Source organism: Scyliorhinus canicula, chromosome 17 (assembly GCF_902713615.1).
Source record: "Scyliorhinus canicula chromosome 17, sScyCan1.1, whole genome shotgun sequence".
In the NCBI taxonomy this organism is placed as follows: Eukaryota; Metazoa; Chordata; class Chondrichthyes; order Carcharhiniformes; family Scyliorhinidae; genus Scyliorhinus; species Scyliorhinus canicula.
In genome coordinates this window covers 12,064,450-12,076,905 of record NC_052162.1, presented here as the reverse complement: position 1 = coordinate 12,076,905, position 12,456 = coordinate 12,064,450, and positions in this window count along the sequence as shown.

The following is a 12,456-nucleotide window of genomic DNA, read 5'->3' as shown; positions in this document are numbered from 1 at the left end:
CGAAGGCCTGGCGTGCCTCGGCAGACAAGGGAAATTGTGTGGTCCTAAAGAGTGGGCGGGCTGTGTCCGCATATTGAGGGACCCTCTGGGCGTTGTAGGAAAAAAATCCCAAGCCCCGTTTGAGGGCCTTGGGATAATGAGGGGGAGGGAGTTCTAAGAGGGGGCGCATATGGTCAGGGTCGGGGCCCAGGACTCTGTTTTCCATGACGTAGCCGAGGATGGCTAGTCTGGTTGTGCGGAAAACGCATTTCTCCTTGTTGTACATGAGATTCAGTTTCTGTGCCGTCTGGAGAAAACGGTGGAGGTTGGCGTTGTGGTCCTGCTGGTCATAGCCGCAGATGGTGACATTGTCCAAGTACGGAAACATGGCCCGCAGCCCGTACTGGTCCACCATTCGGTCCGTTGCTCATTGGAACACTGAGACCCCATTGGTGACGCCGAAAGGGACCCGGAGGAAATGGAAGAGGCGGCCATCGGCCTCAAATGCCGTGTAGTGGCGGTCCTCCGGGCGGATTGGGAGCTGGTGGTATGGAGACTTCAGATCCACCGTGGAAAAGAGCCGGTACTGGGCGATATGGTTTACCATGTCTGCAATCCTGGGGAAGGGATACGCGTCGAGCCTATTTATACGCGACTATTTATAGTCTGACTGCAGTCGACCACCATACGGAATTTTTCCCCGGTCTTAACGACCACCACCTGAGCTCTCCAGGGACTATTGCTGGCCTCTATAACCCCCTCACTGAGAAGCCTTTGGACCTCTGTTCTGATAAATACCCTTTCCTGCAGGCTGTATCGCCTGCTATGAGTGGCTACGGGTTTACAGTCCTTAGTGAGATTGGCAAACAGAGGAGGGGGGGGATTCGCTGTGTAGCGAGGCTGCAGATCGTAAGTGGGGGCAGGGGCCCTCCGAAGCTGAGGGTGAGGCTCTTGAGATTACATTGGAAGTCTAGGCCTAATAAGAGTGGCGCGCAGAGTTCGGGCAAAATGTAGGGTTTGAACTTCGAGTAGCTAGCTCCTCGGATTGTGAGTGTCGCGGCGGTGCGTCCCTGGATCTGGACCGAGTGGGAGCCTGAAGCGAGCGCGATAGTTTGCTGCGCGGGGAAAACGGGGAGCGAACAGCGTCTTACCAGGTCTGGGTGTATGAAGCTCTCCGTGCTCCCGGAGTCGAAGAGGCATGGCATTTTGTACCCGTTGATATGGACCTCTGCCATCGAGTTTCGTAGATTCTTTGGTCCTGATTGGTCCAGGGTGACCGCGCTGAGTTGTGGGTAGTCGGCGGCTCGATCAGCTGTGCTGGAGTGGCCCCGTGATGACTGCCCTCTGAGTTCATAGTTTAGTTCGAATTCCTCCGCAGCGTTGTCCGAGCGTGGAGATACCGATTGGGCCCGTGGATCGCACGTGGCAGGCGGCGAGGAAGATGGAGTCCAAGATGGTGGACCCCATGAGTTGCACGTGGCCAGCCGCGTGGTGGAGGTTTTCCAAGATGGTGGCCCCCATGGATCGCACGTGACTGGAGGGGGCGGAGTAGGGGCATAGGCCGCAGCATTTCGGGCCCCACAGGGCTGCGAGTGAGGGGAGCAGTTACTGAGAGTCGCTGGGGAGATGGAACCTGGGGCCCTTCTAGCGAGGCACACTATTGCGTAATGCCCTTTTCCCCCGCAGCTGCTGCAGGTCGCGTTGCGGGCCGGGCAGTGCTGCCGCGGGTGCTGATTCTGGCCGCAGAAATGGCTGGGGCAGCATGGTGGCTGGGCGGCCGCGTAGCACAGGCCTGGGGGAGTCACTGGTCGGGGACCCATGATTGGGTCGCGGGGTCCGCGGGGAACGAGTTAAGGCTGCGGAAGGAGACCTCCATCGTGGTCGCAGCTTCCACAGTCATTTCTAAGTCCTGGGCCCCCTTTTCCAGCAGTCGTTGGCGCACATAGTTAGACCTGAGGCCCGCTACAAAAACATCGTGTACCGCCAATTCCCTGTGTTCAGCCACGGTACCCGCTTGGTAATTAGTCATTGGACAAATTGTTAAGTTCTCTTAGGAATTCTGCGAGTGATTCCATAGGCCGCTGACGGCGAGTCGTGAACACATGGCAAGCGTAAACTTCATTAATGGGCCTTACATACATTTTTTCGAGAACTGCTAGCGCCGCAGTATATGAACTGGCCGAGTTTAGTTGCGTCGAGATTCTGTGGCTCACCCTCGCGTGCAGTAGACTTAGCTTCTGATCCTCTGTTGTTTCGGCTGTGCTCGCTTCGGCCAGGTAGGCCTTGAAGCACCGGATCCAGTGGGAGAAGATTTCTTTAGCCTCTGCATCCTGCAGGTTGAGTTCCAGGCGTCCAGGCTTGAGGGCCGATTCCATAATCGATCTTTACTGTTCTTAAGTCGATTAAATTGATGGAACCATCAATTCACCGGACACGTGTTTCCGATGTGAATCTAGGCTTTAATCGACTTACTTCAGAGCCAGCCTGTTACCTGTCGATGAACTCGTAGTGACCCAGGCTCACTCTGGACACGGTTACTTATACAGCTGCACTAGGGGGAGGAGTCATGAGCGGAACCAAGGGTGGAGCCCAGTACAAGTTCCTAAGTGCTCCCAGCGCTACTCCCCCTAGTGGTAGGACAGCGCTACTGCGCTTACAACAACAGTGTGAATTAACATTTATATTAACATATATTACATTCACCACAACTATGTAATATTACATCAAGTTTATGCAACTTGGCTTCATAATTTCACTTTCTAAGCCCCGGTAGCGTTCTCGTGAATCTGCACTTCCTTCTCTCCAAGAACAGTATATCCTTCCTGACATGGTTCCTATGTTGCTGAAGCAGGCGGGGAAGTGAGGGGGATGAGAAATAAACAGATGTTCTTTGTTTATTCAAGATGGTGTTAAATAACGAAGCAGCGAGGATGAATGAATCCTGCAAGCTTGCTTCACTAACCTTTTGGGGTCACAAAGTATTTGCCCAGAACATTCCTTTGGAAGATTAATGGATAGAGCTTATGATAGAGTCAATTGTTCAAGGCCTGTGGAAGAAGTAAATCTGATTGGCAGAATGTTTTTTTTGAATTCCAAATGCGAAAGTAGATTCTTATGAATTATCTCACTGTGGCACATATTGATTCATGTGTGACTTTCAATCGACTTTGCACTTATATTTAGTGGCAGTACTTTTAAAGAAAATACAATCTTTATGTATTGTTGTGCATGAATGCACCGAGATATCTCCACAGCTAAGCTTCCTCCTGAAATCTAGAAGCTCTTTGTGTGGATGGGTATTTTGTTATTTTGAGTATATTTTAGGTTTTTTGACTCGGGGAAAACAACGCTGCAAATGTAAGATGAACCTTTTAGATTTTGAAACAGAAATAAGAATGGTTAGAATGCAGAACCAAAGAAAAGTAGTTGAGGTGAATAAAGCTACATCAGGGCATGAGGCTATGCATGAAGGCAGCAGGGTAGCATGGTGGTTAGCATCAATGCTTCACAGCTCCAGGGTCCCAGGTTCGATTCCCGGCTGGGTCACTGTCTGTGTGGAGTCTGCACGTCCTCCCCCTGTGTGCGTGGGTTTCCTCCGGGTGCTCCGGTTTTCTCCCACAGTCCAAAGATGTGCGGGTTAGGTGGATTGGCCATGCTAAATTGTCCGTAGTGTCCTGGTTAAGGGGGGGGTTGTTGGGTTACGGGTATAGGGTGGATATGTGGGTTTGAGTAGGGTGATCATGGCTCGGCACAACATTGAGGGCCGAAGGGCCTGTTCTGTGCTGTACTGTTCTATGTTCTATGAAGGCACCCCCACCCCCTGCCCCCCCCGCCTTCTGAACCTGAGGTGTGGTGGTCCTCAGATTAAATCGATACCCTCAAAGGGGGAAGCAGCCTATGGTCATCTGGGACTGAGGCGACATTACCGTTAAATTTTACCGTAAGCATCTGGGAGAACAGAACAGAAGGATTTGTTGAAAGCAAATTACTGCGGATGCTGGAATCTGAAACAAAAGGTAAAGTGCTGGAAAATCTCAGCAAGTCGGGCAGCATCTGTAGGGAGAGAAAAGAGCTAACGCTTCGAGTCCGATGACTCTTTTTCAAAGCTGGCACGGGAGAATGTGCAAACTCCATACAGAGTCACCGGAGGCCAGATTTGAACCCGGGTCCCTGACGCTGTAAAGCAGCAGTGCTAACCATCGGGCCACCGTGCCGTCACAACCACCACCAACTTCTCAAGAGGTGGACAGCAAACGTTTTGACAAAGAGTCATCGGACTCGAAACGTTAGCTCTTTTCTCTCCCTACAGATGCTGCCAGACTTGCTGAGATTTTCCAGAAGGGTTTGTTGATGGAATCAGATGAGGTGGGCGGCAGTAGGCTCGACAATCAGCGGGCTTTGATTAGTTGAGCTGATGGCCTCTTTCTGTGCAGCAGGTACGATGGGCAGAATCTTCTGGGCCAGCCTCGATTGGGAAGCCCGGCGGACAGGGGAACGTCATTCAACAGGAGGCCAAAAATCAGCCTCCCGATGGCAAGATGAAATTTTTCAATTGAGTATTCGGAACCTTAAAGGTGACGAGCAGTGCCAGGAAGCTGTTTTGCATGTATTTGCATGCCCTGCATGCTCATTAAAAGGCCAACTCACCAGAGTTAAGTGCTTCCTCCAAATTGGGTGCTCTGTGAGCGAGACGTGCGTGTGTTCAGATTGACGACTGCATATAAGTCATCGTTTCACCGCGGTTGAGCTCTTCCTGGATTTGGAAGTCCGCTGCTCTGTCCTTGGGGATCATTCAGAAATGTCACCCTCTTGATTGAGATTGGGTGACAGTGGTCCAAACTGCATGTGAGGCAGGATCAGCAGGGAAGGATGGGAGGGTGTTTACAGAAGGAAGCCAGATTGGCTCAGGCATGTTGGGAGGGTAATCATGTCACTTGGTAAATGGGCTCTCTGGGCAGTGAACATCTTAGAGAGGTCGGTCTTAAGGGCAGGGTTGGTGATCTCTGGTCCTAAGGTTTTGAATTAATGTACGGGGGGGGGGGGGGGGGGGGGGGGTGCAGAGGGTGCAGTCACAGTCAGAGGAGGGAGTTAGGCCAGGAAGGGTGGGTAGTGGGTGATCTCATGGGGGGTGGTCACAGAAAGGGAGGGTACAGCTGGCCTCGAGAACGGGAGGGATTAGCATCAGGAGGAGCATGGGCACGTCGATGGCAATGGGAACAGCAGCAAGAGCAGGAATGTCCACATAGATAACAATAGGATCCACCTGGCTCACTGGGGCAGTTTGAAGTGTTACAGGAGGGCCAGCAGGAACAATTGTCAGAGCAGAAAGAGGCAGAGGGGCCTTGAGAAGATCACAACACTGGAAATCAGAGGCCAGTGCGACAGCGAACATTGGCCCCAACTGGGGTATATCACAGCTACCTGTAAATGACAATGCCAGAGGTACCCGAAGATGCCCCAGAATGTGGTTGATCACATATACCAGCTGCTTCATGTGGATCTGCTTCAGCAAGGACTCCAAGGCAATCCCATGCCAGTGGCTGCTTCCAGAGTTCTACCGGAGACCTGCATGTCATCCCCCAGTCAGTGACGCATAAGCGCACCCTGGCAGTGATAGATGCCCTCTTTAGGAGAGCGCACCATTGAGAGTTCCCTGGAATCAGCCAGTCATGCTCATCAATAGGAAAGGTTCTCACTTTTGAAATGTGCAGCTAATATGTGATCACAGAAGACAAATCCTGCATGTTTGTGCTCAGTTCACAGGGAGCTGACATTCCGAAAGACTCCCAGGTGCCACAGGATTTTGAAGAGTGTCAGCAATTGCAGGCTATCTCCTTGGGAAAGGAACAACCCCAAACGACCTGGTTGATGATGCCAGTTTGGCGTCTGCTGGGTGCCGCTGAGGAGAGGTATACAATGCTACACGTGTCCCTCAAGAGCCACTTTGAGCAGAGGATAGGCTCCTTAAACTTGACTGGCCTGAGGAAGGAGCTGCGCTCCGAAAGCTAGTGATTCCAAACAAACCTGTTGGACTTTAACCTGGTGATGTAAGACTCCTAACTGATGACACGAGTGCTTCAGCAGGCCGTTGATACACAGTTCAGCGCACACAACATTCTACATTTGTCCATGGAGTCCTTGAGAAAACCCATTCAACGCACACAATATTCTGTCCATGTGCATGGAATGTTTGAGAAACTGGCAGGATGGACTGAAAATTTTCCAAGATAATAATCCTGGAAGTTTGAGAAAAGTTTTAAGGTCAGTGGAGACATTCAATAGGTCATCAGCTGCCACAGGGAGTTATATCAAGAAAAGGTAAACCACAGGATGCACCAACCCATTCGGATATTCTTCAAACCTGCCATAAAGGTCAAGGAAACTGGAGAAGGTGAATCATTTTATTTTCAGCTGAGAGAAAAGGCCACAATGCGGCATACATCACAAATATTCCAACCGAGACTACCGATCATGCCAGTCACAATTGGGGCCGGCTTTTAAGGGTTGATTCTATGAGCTCCAGATGACAGGCCTCCACCCATCAGCAGGGAGGCTCCTATTCCACGAGCTCCACAAGGAGATCAATCGGGTCGTCCCCGACGGTCTTGTGAGGATTATTGCACCTGCAATTCACAAAGCTGCCAAAAATAAGCCCAGGAGTGAGAGAAAGAAATCCCTCCACCTTGAGCATAGAATCACAGAAGCATACAGTGCAGAAGGAGGCCATACGGCCCATCGAATCTGCACCGGCCCTTGGAAAGAGCACCCCACTCAAGCACACACCTCCTCCACCCTATCCCCTTAACCCAGTAACCCCAATTAACCTTTTTGGACACTAAGGGAACTTTAGCATAGCCAATCCACCTAACCTACACATCTATGGACTGTGGGAGGAAACCGGAGCACCTGGAGGAAATCCATGGAGAATGTGCAGACTCCGCAAAGTGACTTAAGCTGGGAATAGAACCTGGGACCCTGGAGCTGTGAAGCAACTGTGCTAACCACTATGCTGCCCCCATGGTGGTGAGCGTGTTACTGTTGTTTGTGCATTGTATATTCTACGTATTGTGTGGTTTGTGTATTGCATATTATATGTATTTTATGGTTTGTGATTTGTGCATTCTATGTATTGTGTGGTTTGTGCATTGAGTTTTGCTTGTTGTTGGCTGATAAATAATATGAAGCTGAATAAGGTTTCATATAAATAAGATTTTCAATAAATACGATTTCATGTTTGTGACAAGTATTTGGGCTGGAAATCTTGGGTTGGGAATGCAGCTCCTGATATTTTGTACATCTAAACAGCAACAAATTAATTTGATAGAAGTTGCTTCAATCGAAGAAGTGTTTTTCGGGAATGTTTCCATGATTTGAAATGGGGGGTGGGGGTGGGAGGGGGTTGGGGGGGCGGGGGGGTCTAACCAAACAAAAACAGAGTCCGTTCTGGGTGGGATTAGCAGGATTGTTCCCAGCGCTACAGCCCCACTATGTGAGGGTACTGTGTCGCGTTTTCGTACTCAGCATCATTTCCTGCACTGAGGAGTTCCGATGGAAAATGGCGCCCCAATCACTACCCCCCCCCCCCCCCCCCCCACCCCCCGCGTGACTCCAGGTCCACCCCAATGCCCCAACTCACCTGTTGGGGGTCCTCGAGAACCCCCACACCCCACCTGACACAGGGAAGGTACCCCCAGGCTCAATCGTCAACATGGACTGGCACCCTGCGAGCCTGGAAGTGCCACCTGGTCATCCTGGCAGTGCCAATGTGGTACCAAGATGGCACTGCCAGGGTGTCTGGCTTACACTGCCAGCTTGCCAGGTTGGTAGTGCCCAGGTGGCATCACAGTGCCAGGGTGCGTCCCTGCCCAGATACCAGCCACCATGGGGCCTCCAATTGCTTGGGAGTCTCCACCCCCCCACCCCACCAAGTGCCATTCCACCTGGTCCTCGCTTACGCTAGGTGGGGGTCTCCTCGGTGATCCTGGGAACCGGTTCTGTCTGGCCTCAAACTCACTTAACTCAGCAAGTCTGGGTCCCACCCACGGTGCGCGAGATCCAGATCACAGCCTTTTGCGAGATCTCATTAGATCGCACAAGGCACATCGACCATCGGGAATTCTGGGAGAGATCTCTCTCGGAGTCTACCAGCTGTGTCCTTCTCCCATTCTGTTGGGACGTGGTCGGTAAATCACGTCCGAGGTATTCCTGTAGTTTCAGCTTCCGTATGTTTCCAAGCCATAAATTCTCTTGGTTTCCTGTTCTGCTCAGAACCAGTTGATAGCATTGCGCAAGTTCAATATGGCTTGCATCAGTCCATGAAGACCATAAGATGTAGGAGCATACCGAAGCCATTTTGCCCATCGAATCTGCTCCATCATTCAATGAGATCATGGCTGCTCTGATATGATAATCCTCAACTCCACTTTCCCACCTTATCTTAACCCTCGATTCCCTTACTGATTAAAAATCTGTCTATCTCTGTCTTGATCATACAAATGCCCCAGCCTCTATACCGCCTTAGGGCAGCATGGTAGCACAATGGTTAGTACTGTTGCTTCACAGCGCCAGGGTCCCAGGTTCGATTCCCCAATGGGTCACTGTCTGTGCGGAGACTGCACGTTCTCCCCGTGTCTGCGTGGGTTTCCTCCGGGTGCTCCAATTTCCTCCCAGAAGTCCCGAAAGACATGCTTGTTAGATGAATTAGACATTCTGAATTCTTCCTCAGTGTACCCGAACAGGCGCCGAAATGTGGCTACTAGGGGATTACATAGTAACTTCATTGCAGTGTCAATGTAAGCCTACTTGTGACAATAATAAAGATAATAATTATAGCCCTCTGCGGACACCCTTCTGTGGTAAAGAGTTTCACAGATTCATCAGAGAAGAGAAGAAAGAGAAGAAACTTCTCTTCATTTCCATCTCAGATGGGCGACCCCTTACACTGAGATTAAACCCTCTGGTCTTAGACTCTCCCACAAAAGGAAACTTCATCTCAGCATCTCCCCAGTCAAACTCCCTGAGCATCTAGTATGTCTCATCAGGTCACCTCTCATTCTTCTAAACTTCAATGAGTACAGGCCCAACTTACTCAATCTCTCCTCATACCTCCTCATACCAGGGCAAACGGAGGCGAGGGCAATGCACATATCAGGTGAAGACTTCAGCCAATTCCTTTAAGTCGTCTTCACCTTTGTGATAATGGATAATCCAACCTCGCACATCTAGGTTGTTATGAAGGGCAATAGCAACAAAATGCTTGTTTTACTCAGCACTGGATACTCCTGGGAAATGCTACTCCAGAATGCCGACAGCCTCGTGTGGGCTTTTGCAGTGTGGTTAATGTGCTATCACAGGGCAGGTACAATGAAATGAAAATCGTTTATTGTCACGAGTAGGCTTCAATGAAGTTACTGTGAAAGCCCCTAGTCACCACATTCCGGCGCCTGTTCGGGGAGGCTGGTACGGGAATTGAACCGTGCTGCTGGCCTGCCTTGGTCTGCTTTAAAAGCCAGCAATTTAGCCTAGTGTGCTAAACCAGCATAGTCCTTTAATTTGGAGTCAGCTGTAAGTTATTAGCTGATCTGGGGTCTCAAACTTAAAAAAAACTTAAACTCTGGACCTCTCTTTCAAAATCTCAAACTCTTCCTCTCATTTGCCAGTGCTTCCCTGCATATAAAAGACATTGGCTTTGCATCCTTATTTGCCTTGGCACAATTGACAAAACCATACCTCAAGAAATCACCTTTATACTGCTTTGTTCCTGACTTAAGTTTCCTCTTTGTAGGTTGTTAACAAGAGGCCCTGGAGCCTCTGTACAGAGATAACATTAGCACTGCTCTCATAAGCAGCTCTCTCCAGCAGATTCTGTTGTGAGATCTTGTCTAGTAGGTACACTGCCTACTTGCGTCTCTGGCCATCTCTTACTTGTAAGAAAATGATCCATCTTCAGCTAGAAAATGGATGCAGCTTTCCCGGATTTTGCGCTATAAGCACATAACGTACAGGGCACTTGATGTCAAGTGTACGTGCAGGACACGTAACCTGCTGACTACTGCCACCTATGGTCGGAAGGCTGTACACAGCCTTATTTCTTTTCACTTGAAATTGGCAGCGACTGCCATTCTCAATTTAAATGCTGCTAGTGGCCGTTGGGCACTTCCTCTGCGATCGGGACCACTGCGGGAACGGCACAACCGATCACTCCCTCCCGACCGCGGGTCGCGACCCCCACTTTGGAAAACCCTGGCCGAGAACCCTTGGCTTCTGAACCACCTGAGAAGCAGAGTGTGAGTGAGATTAGATTCATAACGTGATTCAGGATGAAACCAATGGAGAAATACACGTACAGATCCATTTTGCGAGCTACCCGTGATTTCAAGCAGTCAATCCAGCAGACTTGCCTTATCATGCATGGGTCTAACAGCTTAACTTTGGTTGAATTGAATTCATATTGGAGGAAACATTAACTTCAGTACTGCAAACCCCCAGCAAGTGAAACTGTGCCAGCTGTGCCTCAGTTGATAACACTCTTGTCTCTGAACCGGAACCGGAAGTTCAAGTTCCACTCCAGAAACCTGTGGTCAAAGTCTAGGCTGACATTCACAGCAGAGTGCTGCATTGTTGGAGGCACTTTCTTTCAGGTGACTCCTAAAACTCAGAGTGGGATTCTCTGATCCTGAGGCTAAGTGTTGACTCCGTCGTAAACGTCAGCACGTTTTACGAAGGTGTCAACAGGTCCCCGGGATCAGCTATTCCGAGCCCTACAAGAGGCCAGCACGGCACTGGAGTGCCCCACGGCGCACCAGCTGCCGATACTGGCCTCAAATGGGTGCCGCGTGTCTGCGCATGCTCGCTGCGACCAGCGCGAATGCACGCATGCGCGGTAGCCTCCTTCTCCGTGCCGGCCCCGAAGCAACATGGCGTAGGGCTACAGGGGCCGGCGCGGAGTAAAAGAGGCCCCCACCAGGAGAGGCCGGCCTGCTGTTCGGCAGGCCCCAATCGCGGACCAGGCCACAGCAGATATCCCCCCCCTCCCCGCCCCCCCCCCCCCCCCCCCCCCCCCCCCCCCCCCGCCTCCCCGGGGTCAGACCACCCCCAACCAGGCTGCCCCGAAAGGATGCACGCGGGACTCAGATTTTTTTTGCGGCCACTCGGCCCATCCTGGTCGGAGAATCGCCGGAAGGGCCGAGCAGAGCAGCCCCCGACCGGCGCCGAACGCAGTGGCGCCAATGGCACCGATCCTCCGCTCACCAGAGAATCGGCGGACTGGAGTCAGGTCGGCACGCGCGGTACATGCCCGGCCCGGCGATTCTCTACACTGGAATATTTCATGTAGCGGCATTGTATGTTATTATGAATGTGTCCTGGAAGGAGTTTGCCTGGAGTGCAAGATTGATCAATGTGGAAGGGCTTGTCAAATAAAAAAACAAGAACAAGATGAAAAGACCTGCCTCTTAAAGAACTATTCATCACTTATTATGCTTTGCATTTTAATGTAGCTTGAATGTGTGGACAATTTTTAAAACTAATTTGCGGGAAGTGGGCATCGCTGGCGAGCCGGATATTTGTTGCCCGTCCCTAATTGCCCTTGAGAAGGCGGTGGTGAGCTGCCTTCTGAACTGCTGAAGATCTTGAGGTGTAGGTACATCCACAGTGCTGTTAGGGAGGGAGTTCCAGGATTTTGACCCAGCGACAGTGAGGGAACGGCGATATATTTCCAAGTCAGGGTGGTGAGTGATTTAGAGGGGAGCATCCATGTGGTAGTGTTCCCAGGTATCTGCTGCCCTTGTCCTTCCAGATGGCAGTGGTCGTGGCTTGAAAGGTGGTGCCTAAGGAGCCTTGGTGAGTTCCTGCAGTGCATCTTAATGTGGGTGGGGTCACTGCTGCCGATATGCGCCGATATTGGAGGAAATGAATGCTTATGGCCTAACATTTATCAAAATGAAAGGATACATATCAATCAAATCTTTAGCCCAAGAACAGAGTTAATCATCCCACAATTCTGGTACAACTCAAAGTGAAATAGATTTTTAAAATTATCGCTTTAGGGTGTTCAGGATGTATTGGACTCTCAGACAGATATGTCTTTTGTTAAAGAGAATGGACTCTCTGAAGTCAAAGGACTTGAAACTGATAAAGAAATTCCATTTCAAAAGCTGGTACAAGCTCAATGGTTCAACACCATACATAAATATGATGCAAACCTTCAACCAGCACGAGATATCCTTACCCAGAACAAATGGATCACCTTTTAATAAAGTTTGGAGATGGGCTCCTTATGGGATTGAAGAAACTTGTTGGGTTTTCTCTGGATGATGAGTATTTATCAAATGGAAATAATTATCAGTTGAGCTGTAAAACTAGGACGTAAAGGTACAGAAGGGGTCTGTCTGCTGGCCCTGCGAAGCGGAGGCACAGGTTGAGGGGTGCGGGAAACGGATACCGTGGCGGGTGGGACGGCGTGTGTCTGATTGAACA